General features: G+C 43.9%; 1 long non-coding RNA gene across 1 annotated transcript in view; it reads left to right on the forward strand.

The window, feature by feature from the left end:
- The window catches only part of LOC134945310 (uncharacterized), a 107,510-nt gene extending 80,405 nt beyond the window's left edge, over positions 1-27,105 (forward strand). The window contains exon 3 of the long non-coding RNA XR_010182089.1: positions 26,928-27,105. This is a non-coding gene — a long non-coding RNA (uncharacterized LOC134945310). The remainder of the gene's footprint in view (positions 1-26,927) is intronic.
- Positions 27,106-28,000: the final 895 nt, after the last annotated feature.

Genomic DNA, 28,000 nt, shown 5'->3' on the forward strand with positions numbered 1-28,000 from the left:
GAGGCATTGAAGAAGGAGCTAACACGGAGCGATTCCGCTAGGCATGTGGGACTTGTGGATGCAGCCCTTAATTCGCTTAACAAGGATTCACGGGTGGTCAATCTGTTGAAATCAGAGCACTACATTTTGGCCACCGTGCTCGATCCTAGATTTAAAGCCTACCTTGGATCTCTCTTTCCGGCAGACACAGGTCTGCTGGGGTTGAAAGACCTGCTGGTGACAAAATTGTCAAGTCAAGCGGAACGCGACCTGTCAACATCTCCTCCTTCACATTCTCCCGCAACTGGGGGTGCGAGGAAAAGGCTCAGAATTCCGAGCCCACCCGCTGGCGGTGATGCAGGGCAGTCTGGAGCGACTGCTGATGCTGACATCTGGTCCGGACTGAAGGACCTGACAACGATTACGGACATGTCGTCTACTGTCACTGCATATGATTCTCTCAACATTGATAGAATGGTGGAGGATTATATGAGTGACCGCATCCAAGTAGGCACGTCACACAGTCCGTACTTATACTGGCAGGAAAAAGAGGCAATTTGGAGGCCCTTGCACAAACTGGCTTTATTCTACCTAAGTTGCCCTCCCACAAGTGTGTACTCCGAAAGAGTGTTTAGTGCCGCCGCTCACCTTGTCAGCAATCGGCGTACGAGGTTACATCCAGAAAATGTGGAGAAGATGATGTTCATTAAAATGAATTATAATCAATTCCTCCGCGGAGACATTGACCAGCAGCAATTGCCTCCACAAAGTACACAGGGAGCTGAGATGGTGGATTCCAGTGGGGACGAATTGATAATCTGTGAGGAGGGGGATGTACACGGTGATATATCGGAGGGTGAAGATGAGGTGGACATCTTGCCTCTGTAGAGCCAGTTTGTGCAAGGAGAGATTAATTGCTTCTTTTTTGGGGGGGGTCCAAACCAACCCGTCATATCAGTCACAGTCGTGTGGCAGACCCTGTCACTGAAATGATGGGTTGGTTAAAGTGTGCATGTCCTGTTTTGTTTATACAACATAAGGGTGGGTGGGAGGGCCCAAGGATAATTCCATCTTGCACCTCTTTTTTCTTTTCTTTTTCTTTGCATCATGTGCTGATTGGGGAGGGTTTTTTGGAAGGGACATCCTGCGTGACACTGCAGTGCCACTCCTAGATGGGCCCGGTGTTTGTGTCGGCCACTAGGGTCGCTAATCTTACTCACACAGCTACCTCATTGCGCCTCTTTTTTTCTTTGCGTCATGTGCTGTTTGGGGAGGGTTTTTTGGAAGGGACATCCTGCGTGACACTGCAGTGCCACTCCTAGATGGGCCCGGTGTTTGTGTCGGCCACTAGGGTCGCTTATCTTTCTCACACAGCTACCTCATTGCGCCTCTTTTTTTCTTTGCGTCATGTGCTGTTTGGGGAGGGTTTTTTGGAAGGGACATCCTGCGTGACACTGCAGTGCCACTCCTAGATGGGCCCGGTGTTTGTGTCGGCCACTAGGGTCGCTTATCTTACTCACACAGCGACCTCGGTGCAAATTTTAGGACTAAAAATAATATTGTGAGGTGTGATGTGTTCAGAATAGGCTGAAAATGAGTGTAAATTATGTTTTTTGAGGTTAATAATACTTTGGGATCAAAATTACCCCCAAATTCTATGATTTAAGCTGTTTTTTAGGGTTTTTTGAAAAAAACACCCGAATCCAAAACACACCCGAATCCGACAAAAAAAATTCGGTGAGGTTTTGCCAAAACGCGGTCGAACCCAAAACACGGCCGCGGAACCGAACCCAAAACCAAAACACAAAACCCGAAAAATTTCCGGCGCTCATCTCTAATTTTGACTATATAGTCAAAATCGCAAGCAAATATCTCACCTTGTGTACACACCTTAAGGTGCCAGACTGGGGAGGACGTCGGGCAGCCTGGACCATGCCCCCCTACTGCAACCTGGACTCGATTTACCCACTATGGAAATAAGTAACACCAAATTCTGTCCTATAGCATTAGAGGCACGCTTTGCGCTGCCTCTGTTACTTACGAACAGTACTCGGCGGGCACTAGGACCCAGTACGGGCAGCTCTGCAGGTAGTCACAACCTCCAACCTGGCGCCTCTATACATGCACAGCTTCCCGCGTGGTCTTCCTCTCCAGGCTTCCCCACTGGCACTGTATGTGCCATCTGCTTCTAGATGCAGGGATAGGGATGTACAGAGGAAGAGTTGCAGCTACTACGGGTTGCAGCCACATCAGACAGATGGAGGGCAGCACCTGCCGAAACAATCACTGAGGGTAAGAAGCCTTCCCCTTCCAGCTCCACAGCCCTTTCTTCTTCTCCCCTCTTGTTCCCAAATACCCCCCACCTTGCTCCTCCATCCCATCCATGTTCCTCCCCCCTTGCCCCCCACCACATAGCCTGCTGTGCTGTCAGCCAGGCACTGGAATACTCTGAACAGCCTGCACTCTACCTACTACAGCCCGCACTCTATCCCCCTATCAGTCACAACCCACCCTCTGTCCCCACGCTCTGTTCTCTACTTGTCACAATCCGCCCTCTGTCTACTAGCTGCCACAGTCCATGCTCTATCCCCTACCTGTCACAGTCTGCCCTCTACCCAATAGCTGTCACAGTGCACGCTCTATCCCCTACCTGTCACAGTCTGCCCTCTAACCAATAGCTGCCACAGTCCATGCTCTATCCCCTACCTGTCACAGTCTGCCCTCTACCCAATAGCTGTCACAGTGCACGCTCTATCCCCTACCTGTAAGAGGGCCTAATTCAGACCTGAGCGCTCGCTAGCTATTTTTTGAAGCGCTGCAATCAGATAGTCGCCGCCTATGGGAGAGTGTATTTTCACCTTGCAAGTGTGCGAACGCTTGTGCAGCCGAGCGGGACAAAAAAGTTTTGTACAGTTTCTGAGTTGCCCAGGAGGTGCCCAGGACTTACTCAGCCACTGCGATCAATTCTGCCTGTTCGTGCCCGGAATTGACGTCAGACACCCGCCCTGCAAACGCTTGGACATGCCTGGATTTTTCCAACCACTCCCAGAAAATGGTCAGTTGTCACCCACAAACACCCTCTTCCTGTCAATCTCCTTGCCATCAGCAGTGCGAATAGATTCTTCGTTAAATCCATCGATGTGCTTTAGACCCGTATGACGCTCCTGTGCGTTGCGGTGCATACGCATGCGCAGTTTGGACCTGATCGCAGCGCAGCAAAAACACCTAGCATTCGATCAGGTCTAAATGACCCCCACATCCCGCCCTCCGCCCCCTACCTGTCACATCCCGCCCTCCGCCCCCTACCTGTCACATCCTACTCCGCCCCCTACTTGTCACATCCCGCCCTCTGCCCCCTACCTGTCACATCCCGCCCTCTGCCCCCTACCTGTCACATCCCGCCCTCTGCCATATGTGTTTATGTTTTCACTTTGAGTCCCCAATCCACACCTAATGGCTAGACTTTCACACTGGTGAAGTTAAAATCAGAGCGGTTACCAGCCTCCTTTCCCACAGTAAAGTATGTTTATATGTCCACAATTAAACAGGAACTGCATATTATGAACTAATTGCAGTACTTTAAATAGAAATCAGTTTGCACTATTTTGTTACAGCACTAAGTGCCATTCCTAAGAGGTGGGGCAAGAACATCAGACATTCACTGCATTAATGTATATGGTTGTGTAATTATATGTTTATATGTGATTTATTTACTGTGTGTGATTTATTAAGGATTGTGCTTAACTGTGACCATTTTACTTTCTAGAACCAACATATGATGCTTTGAAATAATGGTTTTAAGAGTGTATACAGTACACATTTTAGAATCTTATCAAATTAGTTTTTATTTAAACAACTCACATTTGGAAATATTTTGTTGTGCCCAAAGTCCAGTTGACCCCAGCCATGGAGACAGACAATGGTTTTTTTGTTTTTTTGTTATGTGGATCTGGCTTTATGTGGGTGGGGGACGCTGTCTGCCGTAATGTGTAAAAAAGGGGACGCTGTCTGCCGTAATGTGTAAAAAAGGGGACGCTGTCTGCCGTAATGTGTAAAAAGGGGACGCTGTCTGCCGTAATGTGTAAAAAGAGGACGCTGTCTGCCGTAATGTGTAAAAAGGGGACGCTGTCATCCGTAATGTGCAAAAAGGGGACTCTCTCTGCCGTAATGTGTAAAAAAGGGGACGCTGTCTGCCGTAATGTGTAAAAAAGGGGATGCTGTCTGCCGTAATGTGTAAAAAGGGACTCTGTCTGCCGTAATATGTAAAAAAGGGGATGCTGCCTGCCATAATGTGTAAAAAGGGGACGCTGTCTGCCGTAATGTGTAAAAAAGGGGAAGCTGTCTGCTGTAATGTGCAAAAAAGGGGACGGTGTCTGCCGTAATGTGTAAAAAGAGGACGCTGTCTGCCGTAATGTGTAAAAAGAGGACGCTGTCTACCGTAATGTGTAAAAAGGGGACGCTGTCATCCGTAATGTGCAAAAAGGGGACTCTGTCTGCCGTAATGTGTAAAAAAGGGGATGTTGTCTGCCGTAATGTGTAAAAAGGGGACTCTGTCTGCCGTAATATGTAAAAAAGGGGACGCTGTCTGCCATAATGTGTAAAAAAGGGGACGCTGTCTGCCGTAATGTGTAAAAAGGGGACGAAATCTGCCGTAATGTGTAAAAAAGGGGACTCTGTCTGCCGTAATGTGTAAAAAAGGGGACGCTGTCTGCCATAATGTGTAAAAAGAGGACGCTGTCTGCCGTAATGTGTAAAAAGGGGCTCTACCTGGTGTAGTGGCGCTACTGTGCAGCGTCATTTGAATAAAGGAGACTACTGTGCACCATTATATGAATTGGCATTATTTTGTGGCCACACCCCTTTCCCATGAAGCCACACCCCTATATTTTTTGTGCACGCCTGCGGCGCACACTGCCGCCGGTTTACGTTTGGGGGGGGGGGGCGCCGATGCCATTTCTTGCACACAGCGCTAAAATGTCTAGTAACGGCACTGACCTCCCAACATAACTCATTCCAGGAGGGACAAAATGCTCTGTTCCTGGACTTCCCTCCCACTTTATGATTGTTATCACCTGTGTTGAAACACCTTTATCAACAAAATAGTTCAACACAGGTGATAGCAATCATAAACAAAGCGAGACATCTAGGAACAGAGCATTTTGTCCCTCCTGGAATGTTGGGAGGTGTGATTTGAGTAGGTTAGTTACTATGTTAAAGCAGATAAATAATGTCCTTGAGGTAAATTTACTAAAGCTTCTAAAACAGAGAATTGGTGATGTTGCCCATAGCAACCAATCAGATGCTGTCTGTCATTTCTCTATGGCCTTTTAGAAAATGATAGACTGCATCTGATTGGTTGCTATGGGCAACACCACCAATTCTCTGTTTTAGAAGCTTTAGTAAATGTACCCCCTTGATTCCAGTACAGTCAGGGTTCTCAATATATTTGCTGTTATTGGTAGATTTGATCAAATCTGACCTCCAGACTTAGGGGTATATTTTTCAAACTAGGAAGGAGATTTATCAAGCTTGGAGAGAGATAAAGTGGAGAGAGACAAAGGTCAACCAATTAACGTATTTCATTTTTCAAACACAGCCTGTAAAATGATGGTCAGAATCTGATTGCTTTGAGAAGTCTCCCCCTAGATGATACCCCACAGTTTTGCCAGTTGAGGAGGGAGGGGATTGGTAGGTAAAATGTAATATGTAGGTGTTCTTCTATTCAGCAAGCAATATGACACTTATTTCCCAGAACCATGTTTTGCTGATAGAAGTGTCTTACAGTACTGTATGTGCATTTACTAATCAATGAAGAATTGAAACCTTGTGTGATGTGTGCAGAATCTAGTGGTGTAGCCGGGTGTAGTATGGTATGCCGGCGGCCGGGCTCCCGGCGACCAGCATACCGCGCCGGGAGCCCAACCGCCGGCATACCGACAGCATGGCGAGCGCAAATGAGCCCCTTGCATGCTCGCAGTGCTCGCCACGCTTCGGGCACCGCGCCACGCTATTTTATTCTCCCTCCAGGGGGGTCATGGACCCCCACAAGGGAGAAAAAGTGTCGGTATGCCGGCTGTCGGGATTCCGGCGCCGGTAAACTGTGCGCTGGGATCCCGACAGTCAGCATACTGAAGACCACCCGTGTAGCCAACACAGATATTGTATATCTGGAATATGATTCTTTCTTCGTGGACAATATCTCTTCAGCAAATGCATAATTCAATCTTAGTACATGCTTATCGAACCGTACTATTTTAGATGTTAGTGTAAAATAAGATTGCCAGATTAACTGATTAATCAGTGGCACCTGTGTGCAATGCATTATTCAAAGATGCACTGATTGTAAAGTGATCAAAAAAATTGTTGCTTATATATAGTCCTATTATGTTTGATAGTCTCTAAAATGTAAGGTTCCTATAGAGAGAATAAGACTTCTTTAATGTATGCTGTAAGGTCAGGGGCACAGCCATGCTGGACACTGCAGGATACATACATAAATTAATGACCCATGGTTTTATATAAGTGAGTGTAACAGACAAACAATAAGGGAGATTTATCAAAGCCTGGAGAGCAGGAGCGTATCAAGTGAGGAGGAGGCCCGTGTGCAGACTCTGCCTGGGCTCTCTCCTCTCTTTACAGCAGCATTGTAGACTCTGGGCATTGGAGTCACTAGGAGACCCTAGCGCTGTCCCAGAGTCTAGTGCACAGGTCTACAGGAAAATGGCGCGGCAGACATTTTCACATAGATTTACTTTCTGTGCATATACGAAACACCGCGAAAATGGCTGCCGCGCCATTTTCCTTGTGATTCCTGTAGCGCTACTGCTGCCAACGCGGGACTCCGGAGGGTAAGTATATAAAAAAATGAGTGCAGGGAGTGCAGTATGGGCCTCCCTGGACCGCACACACTGCACCCATTATAAATATGCCACTGCTGGAGAGAGATAAAGTAGAGAGATAAAGGGGCCTATTTATCAACGAGTAATAAAACTAGAGATGTGCGCCGGACCATTATTACTGGATTTGGATTTGGCTCAGATTCATTGTCCGGCTTTGGATTTGCCAAACAACCGTGACTGGTTTTGGATTTGGATTTCTTTTCAAAAATTTTATTTTAATCCTACAGTATTATTAACCTCAACACTAATTTCCAGTCAATTTTGACCAACAATAGATCTATATATGTATATTTTTTTCTGTTTTTGAACTTGCAGCTCAGTTCAAACTGCGTGGATCACAGGGCTTATAGATGCACGTGAAGAAACCGCACCAGGGTAAAGTGCATCAAACAGTACAATTTACAGCAGAGTAAAATACAGCATACAGCAGAGTGCAATGTGCACAACTCAACTGCATAGAATCGCACAGCAAGAGCCGCCCAGCATGTTAAAAGTCTGCCCAGCACAGAAGAAGCCGTCCACCAATGCGTTTGCAATACTGCAAATGCAGTAGCAGAATTGAGAATGCATTGCAAAGATTGACAATTGCGGTTGACCAAGGGTTACTCAGAATAATGAGAGTGCAGTCGAACCAGGGGCCATGTTTGCAGGCGCAGCAATCTCATCTGACATCTGATGCATGTCCCGAAATTAAATTAAATAGCTATAGCGGTAGAACACCAATAATAATGATGAATCCAGCAAACTAGATATAGTAACTCCATTCGGAATCATAGGGGGTAATTAAGACCTGATCGCTGCTGTGCGTTTTCGCACAGCGACAATCAAGTCTGAACTGTGCAAACGTATGCACCACAATGCACAGGCGTGATGGTCTGCAGCGACGGGGAGCGGTGGGCAGCGATGGGATGGTGCGAAAATTCCGATCGCACTGGCGATCGCAAGAAGATTGACAGGAAGAGGGCGTTTGTGGGTGGCAACTGACCGCTTCTAGGGAGTGTCCAGAAAAAAGCAGGAAGGACCTGGCATTTTGTGGGAGGATTCGTGACGTCAGCTCCGGCCCCGATCATCACAGCGGCTGAGTAAGTCCTGGGCTGTACAGAGACTGCACAAACTGCTGTTTGTGCATCTCTCCTGCACATGCGATCACTCACCTGCACAGCAAATGCCCCCTCACCCTGTAGGCGGCGACTACCTGATTGCAGGGATGCAAAAAACGCACCCTCGTGATCAGATCTGAATTGCCCCCATAGTCCTTTTCTAAATAAATAAATGCTCTCAGTTTAGGAGTCACTAATACTGTAACCATGTATGTCCACAGCAAAAGACAAAAAGCGGCAATCAATTTAAAGGCAAAATCTTTCTGGTGTTGCTTTTAAACAGATTGCTGCTTTAAATAGCAGCAATTGTATACATATATGGTAAATAAGCAATATCTTGCTGGGAATGCCAAGCACAATACAATCTGTGAAACTGATGTAAAAAACAAGTCTGTCTTATGTCTCTGAATATTGTTTATCTGCAGTTATTAACTCTTTGACCATGTATCTGGAAAGCACTCCAACAGGATGCACCGCACAATGCATTCAAGGGCATAGGCCCTCATTTCGAGTTGTTCGCTCGCTAGCTGCTTTTAGCAGCATTGCACACGCTAAGTCGCCGCCCACTGGTAGTGTATCTTAGCTTAGCAGAATTGCGAACGAAAGATTAGCAGAATTGCGAATAGAAATTTCTTAGCAGTTTCTGAGTAGCTCCAGACTTATAGGCCCTACACACATGCCGATATTCTGAAAGATATGAACGATCTCGTTCATAAATGAACGAGAACTCGTTCATATCTTTCAGTGTGGAGACTCCAGCGATGAACGATGCGCGGCCCCGCGCTCGTTCATCGCTGATCTCCCGTCGGCTGTGCATGCAGGCCAATATGGACGATCTCGTCCATATTTGCCTGCACTTCAATGCAGCCGGGTGACGGGGGGAGTGAAGAAACTTCACTCCCCCCGTCACTGCCCCCCCGCCGCCGGGTTGCTCGTCGGCCGTATCGGCCGTCGGGCACCTCGGCGGCGCATCGCCGAGTGTGTAGGGCCCCTTACTCCTACACTGCGATCAGTTCAGTCAGTTTCGTTCCTGGTTTGACGTCACAAACACACCCAGCGTTCGCCCAGACACTCCCCCGTTTCTTCAGCCACTCCCACGTTTTTCCCAGAAACGCCAGCGTTTTTTCACACACTCCCAGAAAACGGCCAGTTTCCGCCCAGAAACACCCACTTCCTGTCAATCACAGTACGATCACCAGAACGATGAAAAAACCTCATTATGCCATGAGTAAAATACCTAACTTTTGTATAAAATGACTAAGCGCATGCGCTCTGCGAACCTTGCGCATGCGCAGTAAGCGACTAATCGCAATATAGCGAAAATCGGCAACGAGCGAACAACTCGGAATGACCCCCATAATTTTGAAATTTACACATATCCGATGGTGTGAGATCTGTGCATGTGCAGATGATGCACTGGACATGTGCAGATCTCATTCTGTAAGATCACACACATTGGGGGTAATTCTGAGTTGATCGCAGCAGGAACTTTGTTAGCAGTTGGGCAAAACCATGTGCACTGCAGGGGAGGCAGATATAACATGTGAAAAGAGAGTTAGATTTGGGTGGGGTGTGTTCAAACTGAAATCTAAATTGCAGTGTAAAAATAAAGCAGCCAGTATTTAACCTGAACAGAAACAAAATAACCCACCCAAATCTAACTCTCTCTGCAAATGTTACATCTGACCCCCCTGCAGTACACATGGTTTTGCCCAATTGCTAACAACCTTGCTGCTGCGATCAACTCAGAATTACCCCCATTGCCCCCTAAGCTGCACATAACTGACATGCTGTGACCGTTTGGTGGCATGGTCCGGAGGCAATGGGCAGTGCTCACTAAAAACATATATTTTTTATATATATATATATATTTATATATATATATTTATATATATACACACACATACATATTATATATACATATATATATATACACACACACACACACACACACACACACACACACACACACATATATATATAAAAAGATTCACAAACACAGACTGCACATACATGACACAACACACTTTAAAACAAACAAATACAGTGCACTGCACAGTGCACACATACAGTACCCGGAAGCTGCAGAGGACACAGAGGGGAAGACATATGGAGATGCTATGCACGAGCAGCTCCCTCTCACTGACAGACGCTGTGTAGGGAGACTGCTGGTAAGAGCTCCCTCCAGCGGTAGCTGCGATCGTGAATGCAATCGCGGTCACGTCTTTTCTCAAGAAGGAGACACAGCTGTCTCCCTCTCTAAAAAGCAAATTCAGTCCATCGGGGGGTCCTGTGCAACCAGAAACCCTCCCTCCGTGTGCTACTGGTGTCAGCCCCATTTTCCAAGTGTGTCATGCCCAGTGCCTGCGTCTTCTTATACAGTTTCACTGGCACTGGCAGTGTGAAAACACAGGCCATCCTGAGCAGGGCCGGTTCGAGGGCCCTCGGCGCCCCGGGCAGGGAATGGAGGCGTGGCTTAATACAGGGAGCGTGGTCAGTTACGCCCCCTGTACAGCAGAAGCGCCGCTTAAATGCTGAGCGGTGCGCAATGACGTCATCGCGCACCGCACAGCAAAAGGTCCTCTCCGCGAAGGGAAACTAGACGCGTAGCGTCTAGTTCCCTTCGCGGAGAGGACCTTTGCTGTGCGGTGCGTGATGATGTCATCGCGCACCGCTCAGCAAAGGTCCTCTCCGCGAAGGGAAACTAGACGCTACGCGTCTAGTTCCCTTCACGGGACCACAGCCGCAGGAGCCGGGGGGACACAGCGGGCAGCGGAGGGCACAGCAGTGGCGGATCTTGCCATGGTGCGGCGCCCTCCGGATGGCGCCAGTGCCCTCCGGAAGGCGGCACCCCGGGCAAAAGTCCTGCTTGCCCGTGGCAAGATCCGCTACTGATCCTGAGTAACTTGAGGATCACTCAGATGATCAATGTTCACGCAGATAGATCCGATGATGCGTCTTCACCCAGCAGCAGATCACAACAGCATTCAGTGGGCTTCTTTCTACTCAAGACGCCTCCTGCTGCTTTTTCAGGACAGCTGTTGAATACAAATACGCTGGGGCTATGCTACTGCGTTCATCACTGAATCGCCCACATCCAAGTATACAGTATGCCCTCCCCAAATGAGCAGCCGGGTTCAGTATGATTTACCAGCGGTCAGGATCCCGGCAGTCAGGAGACCACCACCGGAAGCCTGACAGTGCAGCGGGTCCCCTCTTAGGCTTGCTGTGCTCGGTGGTGAGCTTTGCTTGCCACACTATTATATTCCCCCTCGGGTGGTGGCGTGGTCCACCACCTGAATGGTAGAACTGGACCTCAGTCGGGATTCCGTCCGCCGGCATTTCAGTGGCTGTCGAGATTCCGGTGTCGGTATCCTGAAACCAAGTATACCAGCAGCTGGTAAATTAACCACATCCCAAACAACCATGCTCTGTTTATTACAGACTGGCATACACCACCACTCAGATAAAAGTGCTTAAGATGCAAGAATTTACATTTTGGGCACAGGGTGTTTCTTTTCTGCTACTCTAGATAGATCTCCTGTCATCCATGTTTCCAGTGTACAGTACCAGCTAGCAAGTACGCATCACACCCTGCAACGGAACACTTGGGAAGTTGTTACATAGTTAAACTGATTGATTAACTTCTAACTATAGTATTTTACATAGCTTGTCATACTCCACTTATGGTACAGTGGCTACGTTCTGCTTTTATACAATGACCTCTTAGAAATGAGCAACTAGTTCACTGCCACACCTTTTGATAACTAAAACATTGCTTAAAAAATAACAGCTGCTGTAGAGAATGATTTAGCATTGCATGTAAATTAATATGCATCAGGCAAATATGCGTCTAAGTTGCAAATTGTCGCCCACAGTTGTTCAAATCTAAATCTGGCCTGTAGAATATAAATTCCATTGGGAAGCCACAAAACAGGACATTTCTAAACAAAAATACAGGTGTTTGATGTAAAACATGTTATTATGAGATCCATTAGGAATCACCCTTTATGTCATAACCCAGAATCATGTTTTCATGTAGCATTCCTTTACAGATGCTGAATTGTGTTGGTTTGTGTGCATTTGCATAGCTGCTTATAGGGAAACCCATTTGCATATATTTATTTCGTACAAATGCTAATGCAGTTTGCAAGCTTTACAAATACTAGTGATTTTATAGAGCATGTGAGTTAATTGCTAATTATATGACAGCAACATTGTGTATGCTGACATTTATTTTTGAAGACTAAAGTGTATTCTTAAATACAAAGGAGAATTAAATTATTGCTATTGATTTGGTTTGAAAAGGAAAATGATTAATCATATTTTATTAAACTTTAGTTGAAAATGAGGCAGAGGGCAAGAGTAAGAGAGTGGGGTATATAGGAGGTAAGGGGAAGGATGTAAGAGAGGGATGGAGAGAAAGATGGAGATTGGGAGAAAGAGTCTGACACAGGCGTAAGTTCACACTAGGTTCCCCGCCATCTCCCAGCACGTGCGCAGTAGCAGATCTGAGGGGGCAAAGGAGGAAGTATTGAAATCGCATTACTTCTCAGTGATTGCTGGAATGGGCTCCCATCAGAGCACCTGTCCCAGCAACTCACTTACGGTACCATAGTTCTGCGAATTGCGGAATCTTTATCTTTTAGCACAATCTTTGTGGTCGCAACTACTGGGTGGAGTGTAACATGCCGAGCAGCCCCCCCCCCAGCATGCGATAGAAACAGTTGCAGCATTTTAGCAGTATCTGCAACTGAAGCTGAACAGGGTCCTTAGTGCGGCATATAGGAGGGATGTAGTGTAGTGATTTAGGGCCTAATTCAGACCTGATCACTACTGTGCATTTTCGCACAGCAGCTGATCAGGCCTGAACTGCGCATGCACTATATGCTGCGTGACATCACACGCAGCCGCTGCGACCCAAGATGTGGTGAAAAGTCACCTACAGTACCAGTGCAGCAATGCTGTGCAGGTAGGGACTTACTCGCTGGGTGCACTAGCATCGCCGCTGTGTGATGCTATCCCACCCTTGCAGTGGGGGAAGGGCCAGCCATGCCTGCCACGCCCCGTCCTCCCGCATGCCAGGGTGACTGATCATAGCCGTGCAGAATTTGGCACAGCTACGATCAGGTCTGAATTATGCCCCAAGAGCATTGTACCAAGGGCCTGCATATGCAAGAAAAGGAACCCCCTTTAAAATGCCTTCTTTTTTAAATTGCAAGTTTATGCCCTTTTGGTGCCAATATATGTGTTAAAGATGATGACTTGTTCTCTGGATGAAACTAAACTCTCTAACTTAGGCTGTGGAAAATACAGACGCGAAAACACAAGTGTAAAGGTGTATCGTTGCTCATGAGCCAAGGGCCCTTTTTTTTTTTTTTTTTTTACATGAAAGTATATCTAACTGTGGTCCTACATGTAATATATGTGTGTGTGTGTGTGTGTGTGTGTGTGTGTGTGTGTGTGTGTGTGTGTTTGTGTACTGTATATAATAAAAAGAGAAAACGTCACCTTACAGTACAAAAATGTTGTCTGTTCAAGCCATGAGAAAGCTCTAATAATAGGAAGCCTCCAAGATTGTTTAGTAAACTCCTGGTGGGTGTTGGTAATTATTGTCAAGCTGACTGTGGTATACTGTATTAACACCGATTAACAAGTTTACAATAAATGCTATGAAGAGGTATACAGGAATTGCCTCTGCAGCATTACTGAAGCACGCTGTACCTCACAACTTCTCCGTCATTAAGTTGGGAGGGACCTTCACGAGCCACACGCGTGCACAACCTAAAAGGGGTGTGGCCTCAGGTGGGAAAGCGTGGTCATGCAGCATGAGCCTGTTTTCGTCATTTTGGGGGCATGCCCGGCACTACCCAAACAGCTGGGCAGCCCCCAACTCATCTCCTTGCACTGTTTAGATGCACAATGCGTATGCAGAGCAGAGCAATAGTGATCAAAGGCTACCCCAACCCCCCTCCCCTTCCCTGCCTGTGGAACACTGCGGCACACTGGTGGGACAGCAGGACAGTGTCCCAAAAGCTAAACTGTCCCACTGGAATCAAGACAGTTGGTAGGCATGCTGCTGCTAATAAAGACAAACTTCTGCAGCTCTTCAAAATCCTGTGGTGATTGATATACAGACCATTATACAATATTGTTAGTCTCCTAGTATCCCTCCTCCTAACATTCTGACTAAGCAATGTGCTACAGATAATAGGGGTGGTCTTCAGTATGCCGACTGTCGGGATCCCGGCGCACAGTATACCGGCGCCGGAATCCCGACAGCCGACATACCGACACTTTTTCTCCCTCATGGGGGTCCACGATCCCCCTTGAAGGAGAATAAAATAGTGTGGCGAGCTAAGCGCGCCACCGTTCCCGCAGCATGGCGAGCACAGCGAGCCCACAAGGGGCTCATTTGCGCTGGCCACGCTGTCGGTATGCCGGCGGTCAGGCTCCCGGCGCCGGTATGCTGGTCGCCGGGAGCCCGGCCGCCGGCATACCATACGACACCCAGATAATAGTACCTTTCTGTTTTGGGAGGTCTTTGATAGCCACATCCAATTGAGTTTACATTTTCACTGTTGATTTAGAAGTGTATAATAATTCTAAATAAATGTAACATTTCTGAATTATTTCTGAAGCAAGCATTTTCAATGTCACTAACCTAGTTGGGGGGGCTACCTGGATTGTATGTGTACTACCCTTCCCCTCTGCTTTTGTGAATTTCAGAGAGAACTATATAATGTATCTGTACGCTCCAAAATGGCTACAAAAGTGATTCTCACAGCGCAGCAAGCATTCCATTTACTGCGGTAAATTCAGCAATCTGTTCCAGAGTGAGAGACAGATAAAAGTACAGGGCTATTCATTAGTCTGATAATGCTGATAACCTGACAAAGTTGAAAAGAAGAGTCATTTCTCATTTCAATGCGGCTTTTCCTAAGTATATGGGACTTCCAAGATCAGGGACATTTATTACATCCAGAATAATGAGATTCATTGGCGTTAAAACAAGCTTAATTGTTTGCAGTCACATCTAATGCCAAGACGGAGATCTCACTTGAAATGAGTGGAGGCGGAAAGAGTGCGCCGCACTGCAGGTGCTCTAGTACTCAATTCATTTTTGGTATCAGCAACCACACCTACTAATTACTTTGGGGAAATCTGTCATTCATTTAGATGATACTCATCATTGAGCTTGTTTTTACTTTATTAAAGTGTATGACCTCCAGCTTTTCAGTTCAGTTATGCAGATGCGTTTCTCTGTCAATTTAATTAGAAGATTAAAATTGCTCCATATTTAATTTTTTTTTTTTTTTGTAGGAGGGCAGATTAATATGATTAATACATAGTTGCTCTAGAAAACAAATAACTAGATTTTCTTTTTTACAATTAGTCTTCATGACAAATATCATGTTTAAAATATCTGATGTTGTACCAAAGTAAAATATATTTGATCATAATTGTTTAAATGAATACTACAAAACAAAAGATTCATATGAAGGATAATCCATTTACAGCTCGTTGCAAAGTGTGGAGTTGTAAAATTGGGATGTAGTCAAGATCTCGCCAGACGGGATCCCGGCGGTCGGAAAACCGACACCGGGATCCCAACCGGCACAATCTGACATATTCTCCCTCTGTGGGTGTCCACGACACCCATAGAGGGAAAACAAATCAGTGTGCCGAGCATAGCGAGGCACCGTGCCCGTAGCTCAGCGAGCGAAGCTGCGTTGCGCTTGCCCCCCTGTCGAGATTGTGCCGTTTGGGATCCCAGTATTCCGACCGCCGGGATCCCATCCAGCGGGATCTCGTACTGATCCTGTAAAATCCACTAAACAAACTCCATTACACTATGGAGTGGGGAGTTTAGTCCAATTTGGGTAGTCCTTCTCAAAGTGTTGGGGATAATAACCACTTGGCCCATCTAGTCTGCCCCTTTTGTATCCTTTAGGAAACCTTAACTCTATTTGTCTCTCCCAAACATGTTTAAATTGCTCTAATGTCTTAGCCTCTACTACAGGCTATTCCACTTATCCACTACCCTTTCTGGGAAATAATTTTTCCTTAAATTTCCCCTGAATTTCCTCCCTCCAGTTTCAGTGCATATCCTCAAGTACTGATGCTTCTCTTCCTTTGAAGAATGTTTCATATAGTAACATAGTAACATTCTGTAGTTTCTCAGGTTGAAAAAAGACAATTTGTCCATCGAGTTCAACCTGTTAGTGATCTCGTACACTAAAATATTTTAAGACTAAATTTAACTGTGGTGAATGTTTAGCCGTAAACTAAAGTACCCACTTTTTTTTTTTTTTTTACCATAGTACATGATCTACCTACCATAACCCTGTATATCCTTATCCATTAGGAATTTATGTATCCCATTCTTAAAAGTAATGATGAGTCCACCATTACTACTTTCTCAGGCAGGGAATTCAAAATACGGATTTTCCTTGCTGTGAAGAAACCTTTCCGTCTCTGTGTGCAAAATCTCCATCCTCTAACCTAAGTGGATGTCCACGTGTTCTTTTTGATAATCTTACCAAAAACAATTCCCCTGCTAGCTCTGTGTTGACCCCTTATATATTTGTAAATGTTAATCATCTCCCCTCTTAACCTGCTTTTTTCCCAGTGTAAATATGCATAGCCTAGCAAGCCTTTCCTCATATTCTAGTGTCTCCATCCCCTTGATCAATTTGGTCGCTCGTCTCTGAACTTTTTCTAGTTCCAGGATATCCTTTTTGCAGTATGGTGCCCATAATTGTGCACAGTATTTGAGATGTGGCCTCACTAGTGATTTATATAATGGGAGTATAACAATCTCATCCCTTGCATCAATTCCCCACTTGATTCATGCTAATACCTTGTTTGCCTTTTTTGCTGCATTCCTACTGTGGCTACGAATGTTAAGTTTGTTACCTACTGTATATGAACACCTAAGTCTTTTTCCAGTACAGAATCCCCTAGTAGTATGTAGGTAGTGTTCTTATTCTTGTTACTGAAGTGCATTACCTTACATTTGTCTATATTGAACCTCATTCTCCATTTCGAAGCCCATGCTTCCGGTTTGAATAAGTCCTTCTGAAGAGAATCCAGAATTTCCATCCTGTACCTTGTTAAAACCCTTGAAATATTTGAAAGTTTCTATTGTGTCCCCCATTTCCCTTTTCTGCTCCAAACTATACTCTATGTGTTAAGATCTTTTAGTCTTTCTGGGTAAGTTTTGTGATGTAGGCCATGCACCATTTTAGTTGCCCTTCTTTGTACGCTCTCTAATGTATTAATATCCTTCTGAAGATATGGCCTCCAGAACTGGACACAGTATTCTAGATGAGGCCGTACCAATGACCTATACAGTATTAATTATATTATTCTGCTACTGGTTCCTCTCCATATGCAACCGAGCATTTGACTTGCTTTCCTCATTGCTTTGTTGCATTGCTTTCCTGCCTTTAAGTAACTTAAAATAGTGACTCCTAAATCCCTTTCCTCCTCAGTAGTTTCCATTATAGTACCCTTGGTACTATATTTAGCCTTTGGGTTTTTGAGACCCAAGTGCATGATTTTGCTTTTTTTTGGTGTTAGACTGTAATTGTCACATTCTTGACCATTCAAGACTATTTATTTTACTCCACCCAGCATGTCTACCCTGTGGCATATGCAAAACGTATACTTTCCCTTCAATACTGTTTGCAACGTCACCAAAGATATTAAATAGCACTGGTCCAAGTAGAGATTCCTGGGATACTCCACTGGTAACATTTTCCACCACAGAATGGACTCCATTCACTACAACTACCTGTTTCATATACTGCAACCAGGTTCTTATACATTCAACTGTTTTATAATCCAATCAAAAGCTTTTGAGTTTATAGTATTTAGCAGTTTGCGATGTGGAACCATGTCAAATGCCTTACTAATGTCTATATATACTAAATCTACAGTCCCACCCTTGATCTATTATTTTAGTTATGGAGTAAAAAAAGTCAATAAGATTTGGCAGGCTGAACTCACTGAAGACTGGTCGTAAAATGAGCAAATTTGGGCTGAGAGCGGGGTATGAGATGCGGTGTCATTGCCGGTGGTTTAATGCAAGGGCATCTCGCAACCTTTGCAGTTAATTAGATTGACCCCTAAGTCTTGCATAACTTCCTTGTTGTTTTTGAAAAACAACAGTTAGGAGCAAATTGATTGATATCTCTCCAAGCTTCTTCTGCCTAGTTTGAAAAAACATACCCCTGAATCTAATGCTGATGGTCAGATTTGAAGGATCCAATACCACAAATTATAGGGACAGAGGCACCACATACCTGTCCTATCTGTAGAGTTTGACTAGGACCCCCGCTAACATACTACTGGACACAACTTGCTGGACCCCTTTGACATTCTACTACTTACCACAACTTAACAAGATCTATTTCTTGCAAGGCATCTGTAGTCATATGGATGCTTACCAGGCTCTGTAATTACATTTTTAACCACTTAACTGGCTTGGTCGCATGGGATATGACAGCAGCCAGCTAGGCTTTAGCTGACATGGTCGCATCCTATGTGACTATGTCGCTCCACTGCTTCCCGTGATGTTTAATAAGGAAATTCTTCTGCACATGTGCTGGCTCCCCAACCCCCAATTAGTGTAGTGGTCTCTGACTGCTGACATCACTGCCTGAATTGTGCCCCAGAATACTGTGCTGATCATCAGTCCTTCCAGACCCACTCCACAGCGCCCTGACTGTGGAGGAGTAATGCCCTACGGGGATGTAGAGTAATACCCCTGGGGGGCTGTAGTTCCATTGGCATTGGAGGATGGAGAGGGTAATGTCCCATTAAAGTAATTTGACTCCGTGGCATGGTGGGGGGGAGTAAAAAATTAAAAAATATTACATCACAGGGGAGCAGGTTGTGTGTGCAAAAAAAACAGGGGCATATTTCAACAAGGTCGGGTTATGATACAGAGTATCTTTTAGCACCAAGGGGTTTAGGCGTTATGTTAATGGGATCCATTACCACTGGGTGAGGGTTTATTGCCAATAGGGGAGAGGAACTAATTTTACAATGGGGGCCTATGGACACAGGTAAGTGTGAGATACACTTTAGGCATATTTTTTTCTCTATAAAATATTTTACTTGATTAAAAAAAAATGTTTTATAACTTAAATAGCTAAAAAAAAAATTGACATTTTTTTAGTACCATACGTTAAAAAATATTTGCCAGTTACAGTTAATGCTTTTGTGTCTGCACCTATTATAACTATTTCTGCTTATTATTCATTGCCTCGGCCTATCCCTTTGATCCGCTTGATGGATAGATACAAATGCAAAACAGTATTATACTAAAACATGTGATACACCTAGGCTTTTGTAATGTTACATATCAGCAGTGTTTCATAATTGTGGTTAATTAATTTTTCTGACTTTATATTTGGACAATATTTGCATTTTCCGTACAGATTTGTCCTCTCATTGGAAAATGTAAAGTAGGATCTATTACGCTTCCATGAGGAAACAGCAGATACACACGATTAGAAAAAAAATGTTTCTCTATATTTGCCATGTTATTTCTATTTAAGAACTACCAATTAGATCCAGAAATGGTTTCGGCCATCCTGTCCCATGCACTTGCTCCTATTCTACATCTTATCCTTAATAGTTCTAACAGGAAAACCCATAACTCAGGATTTTTTTTATTAAACTTCTCTTGTGGCCAATAAGTCAAAATGTGCTGGACATCAAGGTATATTAAACCTCTGAAAGTCCAAGTCATAATTATTGCTGGCCAAATCTACAGAGGAATGTTTCCAGAATGTGTTACAATTTATTCTACAGTAACTCTCCATAAAGCAAGACCTCTCAACGGTCTTCCTTAGAACCACACGTGTTTATTCCCATTTGGTGTAATCCCTGGACAAACACCTTGATGGACTTCCCCACTGATGGAACAATTTCTCAAGACATTTTAGTTATTTTGGTCTTGTAAATATCTTATTTATCAGTGTAAGTCGTCCATCTGCCATCGTCCTTATAAAATTCTTTACTATGGACATTGGTTTTTTTTCATTTACAATGGCTTTAACAGGAAATTGCCTTGGATCATGTGGTACAATTTGTGGACACATTTTTAATCTATTATGCACAATCCAATGGCCAGACCAAATTCTGGAGTCATGGCTCTCTGATGTCAAACTCAACCCTGGATTTTCTTTCATGAGCTCAGTGAATTAACTGATGCAAAGACACCTTTCACATCAATTAATTAACTGAGGGCCTGATTCTAATATTGCACAGCTGCTTCCAATAGCATACAACTAATATTATAATTCTGCTGAAGGCTTCTGTAGGAAAAAAAATCTTCTTGACAGCATCCGCTATCGAGTGCTGCATCCCAAGGTTCAGCATCAGATCATCATTGTGACCAGCCCTCGGTCATCTGCTCTAATGCCAGGTCCAGGATGTCTGGGTCTGACAAATCAGACTCTAGGCTCTGCGCATACAATAAGGGTGCAACACAACACCGATTTGTAGAACGGTGCTAGACACTGCCCCCCAAATGTGTCAGCATGTCAAGTCATGTTGTGGCTACAGAGAGACTGCAATCGATCACACAAGACCTGTTCTGCACATACTGTACACAGAATGGGTTCAGCGCATGCACGGAGCACGTGCCATCAGATTTGTACGTAAACCATTGGGTTTATGTACAAATCCAAATCAGGCCATGAGTCCTGGTTAATTTAAGAAAGATCAGTGCTACGTGTGGGTGCAGACATAGCAGCAATACATATTAAATATATAATTGTTTGTAAAACATTAGCTACAAATCCATAATTGTGAAAACGACAGTCTAAAATTGCTTTGATCTTTTATGTTAATTTATTTTTATATGCTCATTCCATCTATAAAACTTATTTTCCGTCTTTGTACTATTGACGGAACGAAGTGAAGTTTCTCAAGAGAGTGAATGTTATTAAAAGCACTTAACCCTGCATTGCTGTGGCTATCAATTATACCCTTCATTTACACTATACAAAGCTGATGGCTTATTAGAGGTTCAGGAGGTTTTCATATAATGAGATGTTAATTGAGTACACCTGTACTTGGTGAAAGTTTTCATGGACAATTAAGTCAATCGTTTTACCAGCAAAATCCTTTAGATTACCCAAGGCTTTGCATGTACTAAGGAAAACTAAAAATTATAATTCTTCTATAATTTTGGGAGCAATTTACTTGTTTAGCTATCAATGCAAAATAAAGATACACCTTAGGGAATCCAGCTAATCGTATGGTGCACATAAACCAACTAAAGTACAAAACATCACTTTAATGCAGATATATTCTCAGTTCTGCGCTTTGGAATGGCAGTGCTTGTCTTTATTTTTGCAACACTGTTCATTGAGAGAATATAAGACGCATTTATACCACAACATACTTAACAGTCTATTTACTAAGTTTTGGATGAAGATAAAGTGGACGGAGATAAGGTACCAGCCAATCAGCTCCTAACTGCCATGTCACAGGCTGGGTTTGAAAAATGATAGTTGAGAGTTGGTTGGCTGGTACTTTATCTCCGTCCACTGTGTCTCTATCCACGGCTTAGTAAATAGACCTCATATCTGTTATAAGATTTTACAGAAAGTAGCAAAAACTACAGTAACACTTTCCCATTTGTGGTGTCGTGGTACTCACAAAACTCTACCCAGAATGTTTAAGCAAAGAGTAGCTTACTGCTCATTGTGGGAAAAGGGTGATTTGCTATGGTGTTGAGAGCAATGGTGCCCATGCAAAGGGTGATCGTGCCAGGGCCATACTAAGGTTGAGGGCTTGATGGGGGTGGCATGGTTGTTACCCGTATTTCCAGCTTCTGAAGTGTCTGGAGGGGCACCCAGTTTTCTGTTCATGGCCTCCTCTTCTGTGACATCCTTATGTCATGTGCAATTGGGGTGATGGGCCAGCCCAGGGAGCAGAAGTGCCCTGGTACAGCACTAATCTCATAGCTTGGCCCAAAGGCGGGGGGTTATTATAAATTACTTAATTATTTTATTTAGATGAGAACTTTACATTTATACCATTCTTGCTTTAAAGCAAATTCTCATAACATTGGTCTGATTCTAATTTGACTGGTGCAAAATGAGGGCATGATTGTAGGCTACATCCCAGGTAGGCATATTATTGTTTTTTATAATGTCATACTCTAGCTGCAGCACACAATGGGGTAAATTTACTAAGATTCGTGTTTTCCCGTTTCAGGTCAAAGTTCAATCACGAATGACATCGAAAGTGTAAAACTGCAACTTTTTGAATTTGTTACGATGGATTTACTAAGCTGTCGTATTCGGGTTTTTCTTTTGTTCCGATGTCGATGTCATTCGTGTTTTTATTTTTATTTTTACGGCAGTGATTAGCAAAACACTGCCGACTTTTTTACAATGAATCTCGGCCGGATCTGTGTGATCCGTGCTGGGGTTCATTTTTTTTTTTTTTTTTAAATTAAACACTGTAAAATTCAAAAAAAAAATTGCGTGGGGTCCCCCCTCCTAAGCATAACCAGCCTCGGGCTCTCTGAGCCGATCCTCGTTGCAGAAATATGGGGAAAAAAATGACAGGGGTTCCCCCATATTTAAGCAACCAGCATCGGGCTCTGCGCCTGGTCCTGGTTCCAAAAATACGGGGGACAAAAAGAGTAGGGGTCCCCTGTATTTTTAAAACCAGCACCGGGCTCCACTAGCTGGACAGATAATGCCACAGCCGGGGGTCACTTTTATATAGTGCCCTGCGGCCGTGGCATCAAATATCCAACTAGTCACCCCTGGCCGGGGTACCCTGGGGGAGTGGGGACCCCTTCAATCAAGGGGTCCCCCCCCCCAGCCACCCAAGGGCCAGGGGTGAAGCCCGAGGCTGTCCCCCCCCCATCCAATGGGCTGCGGATGGGGAGGCTGATAGCCTTTTGTGATAATGAAAAGATATTGTTTTTAGTAGCAGTACTACAAGGCCCAGCAAGCCTCCCCCGCATGCTGGTACTTGGAGAACCACAAGTACCAGCATGCGACGGAAAAACGGGCCCGCTGGTACCTGTAGTACTACTACTAAAAAAATACCCAAAAAAAGACAAGACACACACACCGTGAAAGTAAAGATTTATTACATACATGCACACAAACATACATACATACTTACCTTATGTTCACACGCAGGTCGGTCCTCTTCTCCAGTAGAATCCAAGGGGTACCTGTTGAATAAATTCTACTCACCAGATCGCGGGTCCCAGGCTCCTCGGGGCATCCATTTGTAATCCACGTACTTGCATAAAATAAGAAAACCGAAAACCGAGCCACGAACTGAAAGGGGCCCCATGTTTTCACATGGGACTCCTTACCCCGAATGCCAGAAACCCACTCTGACTTCTGTCTAAGTGGGTTTCTTCAGCCAATCAGGGAGCGCCACGTTGTAGCACTCTCCTGATCGGCTGTGTGCTCCTGTACTGAGTGACAGGCGGCACACGGCAGTGTTACAATGTAGCGCCTATGCGCTCCATTGTAACCAATGGTGGGAACTTTCTGCTCAGCGGTGACGTCACTTTAGGTCAACCGCAGGGCAGAAAGTTCCCACCATTGGTTACAATGGAGCGCATAGGCGCTACATTGTAACACTGCCGTGTGCCGCCTGTCATACAGTACAGGAGCACACAGCCGATCAGGAGAGTGCTACAACGTGGCGCTCCATGATTGGCTGAAGAAACCCACTTAGACAGAAGTCAGAGTGGGTTTCTGGCATTCGGGGAAAGGAGTCCCATGTGAAAACATGGGGCCCCTTTTAGTTCGTGGCTCGGCTTTCCGTTTTCTTATTTTATGCAAGTACGTGGATTACAAATGGATGCCCCGAGGAGCCTGGGACCCGCGATCTGGTGAGTAGAATTTATTCAACAGGTACCCCTTGGATTCTACTGGAGAAGAGGACCGACCTGCGTGTGAACATAAGGTAAGTATGTATGTATGTTTGTGTGCATGTATGTAATAAATCTTTACTTTCACGGTGTGTGTGTCTTGTCTTTTTTTGGGTATTTTTTTAGTAGTAGTACTACTACAGGTACCAGCGGGCCCGTTTTTCCGTCGCATGCTGGTACTTGTGGTTCTCCAAGTACCAGCATGCGGGGGAGGCTTGCTGGGCCTTGTAGTACTGCTACTAAAAACAATATATTTTCATTATCACAAAAGGCTATCAGCCTCCCCATCCGCAGCCCATTGGATGGGGGGGACAGCCTCGGGCTTCACCCCTGGCCCTTGGGTGGCTGGGGGGGGGGGACCCCTTGATTGAAGGGGTCCCCACTCCCCCAGGGTACCCCGGCCAGGGGTGACTAGTTGGATTTTTGATGCCACGGCCGCAGGGCACTATATCAAAGTGACCCCCGGCTGTGGCATTATCTGTCCAGCTAGTGGAGCCCGGTGCTGGTTTTAAAAATACTGGGGACCCCTACTCTTTTTGTCCCCCGTATTTTTGGAACCAGGACCAGGCGCAGAGCCCGATGCTGGTTGCTTAAATATGGGGGAACCCCTGTCAATTTTTTCCCCATATTTCTGCAACCAGGATCGGCTCAAAGAGCCGAGGCTGGTTATGCTTAGGAGGGGGGACCCCACGCAATTTTTTTAAATAAAATAACAACTTTCCCACCCCTTCCCACTGATATACATGCACGGATCTCATGGATCCCTGCATGCCTATCCAATCACGGGAAAAAAAAGCAGGTCTGTTTTTTTTTGCACTTTTTTACGAGTTGTAATTTTTCACGGCAGTGTTTGTTTTTTTTTTTGCTTTGCACTTCTTAGTAAATTACCGAGATTCATACTTAAACAGCCGCGTTTTGACCGATGGTGTATTCATTCGTAATTTTTTTCTTGGACTTGCAAAAAATTACGAATGCCCTCATCACTGCCGTGATTATTGCTTAGTAAATTACCGAGATGACACTTTGATGAAAAAACGGCATCTCGGTCAAAATCGGGAGCTTAGTAAATTTACCCCAATGTCTATATCTGTTGAAAAATACTAATAGAACAGTAATAAACCAAGACTGAGGGAAGATAGCCCTACAAGAGGGAAGAGGGTCCTACTTGCGAGCTGATAATCTATAGGGAAATGGGCGTTGATACACAACGATAAATGCTATATGATACACAAGGATAAATGCTATAGTACAGTTTATTGTACTGTATATTAGTCCAGCCAGATTACAGAATTTCTTGGTTGGCTGTATGATCCAATTACACAGTAATGTTGGCCTGGGGTCAGTGGGATGTTGGAGTGTGGAAATATATAAATTTATGTGTGGATTGTATAGAGGGGATCTTATTAGGAAAGGATAGCTTACAGAGGTTGCTTGGGTGGTTCTGAAATATGATAAGCTGCCTGTAGAAGTGTGTTTTCAGGTAACGCTTGAAGGTTTGGAAACAAGAAGAAAGTCATGTTGTGTGTGGGAGGACATTCCACAGAGTGGATTCTGCTCAAAAAAAGTCCTGTAACTGTGAATGAACCAGGCTTGGACTGGCCCACAGGGGTACAGGAGAAACCACCGGTAGGCCCTACTGCCTGGGGGGCCCTCCTCCTCTAGGGATCAGGTTCTAGACTGTGCACTTGAATTATATATTATACATAGGTTATCGTATACTACACAGGATTATGATGTATTCTCTACAGTACATTGCTATCATTAATCTGGCACATTATCATGCATGCACTAGCATTAATTACTATATAAATTATCAAGGAGTCCAGACCAGGTACTCTATAATGGTTAGCCAAACTAATCATGGGCCCCTACCACTACATACCCCCGGTGGGCCCTTCATGCTTCAATCCGACATTGGAATGAACTGTGACAAAATGGCATCCATATAAGATAGCACTTTCCCATAGACAAGCAATTTTGTTAAAGCATATATAACTGGAAATAAGTAACCTACAGGAACTGTAATTTTGTAAAAGCAGCAAGTCTTACACCGATACATTTTCAACAGTGTGATAACTCAAATTTGTCTCAATGCTATTTCACTCATTTTAAGAACTTAGAAGTCTTTTTAAAAGTAGAAACGAATGATATGGTAAATATACATAAATACATTTGCTACATTTACGTTCACATTTAAATTGCTCTTTGATGTGTTGACTATTGCTGTTTTTTGGTGTCTTAAGCGAACGCTTTCTTTGAGCTGATTCATCTTGACTACTGGAAAGCAGTAGCTCAAAATAGGCATTAAACGGGATTCTTAAACAGCAGTCCTTATGTAATTGAGACATTTCTTGGTTAATGAAACTGAACGCAGAACATGGTTAAACTCTTTTCCTGTTTTAAGGAGGCAGATTGCACTCATTTAGCTGGAAAATGTTAAGTAATCCATATGTTCCCATCATTGACTATAGCAATATTATCTACTACATATGTCCACAATATATTCTACATCTGCAATAAATATTGTTACATTATATAATCAATAAAACCCAATTATTATTATTTTTTTCGTTTTCTGTTTAGCAAAACTGTAATGAATTAATGTATACACGAGAAACAAAAAAACCAGAATGAAAACTCTGTGAATTTCAGAAATTGTGTGTGATGTCAAAAGCCGCTCTTCCGTCATTAGAATCAACGTACATGAAGAGTAACTACAGGGCTGGTTTTGTTTTGCACAAAAAGATTTTGCAGGCGCTCTGCTGCACAGGCGTTCGCACTTCTGCAAACTGAAAAATACACTCCCCCATGGTTGGCGACAATGCGTTTGCACGGCTGCTAAAAACTGCTAGCGAGCGATCAACTCGGAATTACCCCCTATATTCGATGGCCTCAAATACATAAAATAATTTTTAAAAATGATCATCAAAGCTATTTTTTTGTGCCATTATTTCCTCCTTCTATTATTTTAGAATGTACCTGTGCTATACCGGTATTTTTTCTCTTTGCAAGGAATCTTTCCAATCCTTTGGTCAAGCTCTACAGGAAGCCAGGAAAAGACACATTAAGAAGTTGACACTGCATTATAAACACCACAGCTCAAGAGTGAAAGGACATTGCCTACCGTATGTGTCCAGAATTGCTGATTTTGTTGGAGAATTGTAATTTTGTTAAATGCAGTAGAGTATAAAAAAATAAACAAATAAAGTTTTGTGTTTGTCTGTAAATTTTTTACGTAACACTCTATTGTGTCACATCTAGAACGTCACTTTTTTGGTTTTATTTTTCAACATTTGAAGTCAAAGTCTAATCATGGCTGCAATCTGCTAGTTACAATTGCTGAAATGGGTTTACAGAATTTGGCTTTTCATTGTGCAGTCTTTAGATGTGTTTTTAGTCTTTCCTTACCTCTATTATCAGTACCACAGGGGTGCTAAGGGATAAAGTTCCATTATAGAAGATTTTTCACGTTAACATGGTTCAGTGAGTTTGTTGTTGATTCTTGTGTCAAGTGAGAAAAATATATTCTTTAAATAATGTGCACTTCACCCAAAAATATTCTACTGAAAGCATCCCTTGATAAAGTAAAATCCAGTAACTTAGCAAAAAAAATTCTGCTGCACTTGACTGTAATATTTGATACTGCAGATGGTAGGCTTGGGCAAAGGCCATAAATGAATATATATCTAGCTCTCTGATTCCCTTAGTATTTCTGTCTCTGGAACAAGCATAAATGTTTGTTTGTTTGTTTTTTTTTTTTTAAGAACAGCATGATAAATACAATACAGGTATTTATAGGTTCAGGAATTATTGTTTGAGAGGTATAACTAAAAAGCTTAGAAGTTACTTCACAAAAAATGAAGGAAGTTTATTATTTGCATACTGTATGCAGAATAATATACTGGTAACTGCTTTATTCTAATACAGTAACTGTCATTTATAAAATTAATTAGAGAATCAAAGCTGGTTAGTTGATTTTACACTTTATAATACTTCAGTGGAGCATAACGTACTGCCGGCCATCTTATGCCATTATCAAATGTTTTAACCCCTATGTCACTGAAGCTGTTTTCACCACTGTGCTG

Source organism: Pseudophryne corroboree, chromosome 7, assembly GCF_028390025.1.
Source record: "Pseudophryne corroboree isolate aPseCor3 chromosome 7, aPseCor3.hap2, whole genome shotgun sequence".
In the NCBI taxonomy this organism is placed as follows: domain Eukaryota; kingdom Metazoa; phylum Chordata; class Amphibia; order Anura; family Myobatrachidae; genus Pseudophryne; species Pseudophryne corroboree.